Source organism: Eupeodes corollae, chromosome 2 (genome assembly GCF_945859685.1).
Source record: "Eupeodes corollae chromosome 2, idEupCoro1.1, whole genome shotgun sequence".
NCBI lineage: Eukaryota > Metazoa > Arthropoda > Insecta > Diptera > Syrphidae > Eupeodes > Eupeodes corollae.
Genome location: NC_079148.1, coordinates 54,995,065 through 54,996,715, shown reverse-complemented (window position 1 = coordinate 54,996,715; position 1,651 = coordinate 54,995,065).

The following is a 1,651-nucleotide window of genomic DNA, read 5'->3' as shown; positions in this document are numbered from 1 at the left end:
ATCCACCAAGATCGTATCGATACTGAATTTCGTTTTTCGAAAGCGCAGGAATCATCCATAGGGTGAACTATACTGCCGTGAGCCAATAGGATTGCCTCATTTTCGAAAATGAAAATGACAAGTGATCTATTTTTAGAACAATATCTGAGTCTCTTGCTGTTCTCGTCGTTCGAAAGATCACGCTGATTTCTGTTGCTGCCACCACCACCGAATATGAGGAAGAATTTTGAATACTAGAACGAGGAAATTTCACAGATACTTAATGCCAAACGGGTTGGTCCCCATTTGGATACGCCTTCGGTTTGATCAACCGGGGTGGTGGGTGGCGGGTGGCCGCAGTCATAAAAACATCTGAAGTTCGAAATTGTTTAAAATAATTTCAAGTGCCAGTTCGGAGCTTCATTGGGCATTCGAATGGCTGCAGAGAAACATTTAAATACTGTAAACAATGTAGTTTTGAAGATTCCTTTGAATACTTAACGGAGCACCTTCTCGATACTACGGAGGAGTACTTGGATCGTATGTATTTTCTGCTTCTGGTTATTCTCGGAACATCATGCCTTGACAGGTGTATCTATGGTTAGTTTATATTATGTGTAGAATTCAACAATTCACGGTGATAAATCACAAGGTAGAAAGCGAGTTCCTTGGGTGTACGTTTCGGTTCGGTTGCTTTATTGAAGCGTCAAAGTGTAAATATTTGTAAAATTAAATCACGAATTGTGTAGTTATACCGCCCACTTCACCTGTTTTGGTGTACATAATACACATGTAAATATATACAATATAACAAGATGGGATCAATGGCGAACTGAACAAAATTACCATTTGTTTTTGTTTTCCGACGTGATCCTTTGGAAATTTACTAAGTGCCTTATTTCACCCTTTTGTTATGACCTGGTAATAAATTTAATAATGGAGGATCAGAGAGGTTTGAGTTTAAGTTAATCTCTACTTATCATCTGAATAGTTAGTAATAAATATAAACATCATATGAATTGTTTGTCTGAAGGCTTTGTTAATAAACAGAAAGTGATATATAGAAAGAATAAATAAGTAATTGTTGGGAACTATAAAGCGAACGAAATCAGTTCTAGATCATTCTTTAAAGTGAATTCAAAAAATTGCTGTTGACGAACTAAGGAAAATAGCCGATTTATCCCTCTTAGAACTGCTGTTTTTGAACATGAAGTATTTTTTTTTGCTGCTTCTAGTAAACTCAGCTTATAGATAATCTACAAGTCATTAAGATGGCAAGGAAAACTGACATTACCATCGTTATATACAGGATCTCTGAAAAAATTGTAATGTAGTTCAAGAGAGTATAGTATTTAAAACCAAATTTAAAATTTGACAGTCTTCAGAGACCTAGCTGTGTTCAGTGACTCGATTCTTTTTTACTCTTCATTTTACAAACTCTTAAAACTGTATGTTTAAGAAAAATGGTGTGAAAAAATGTTTCACTTTTAGGAAATACTCAAACTCGATTTTTACTAGGACGAAACTTTGTTGATCCGTTGTGTATAGCTTGAAAAACCAAAAGCATTAATCGTGTTACAGGCAAAAATGTAAGAAACTCGATTACAGCTATCCGTAAAAATTGAAACTAGATTGTTCTGAAATGTTTTACTGTTTTTATAGCAATTAGTAG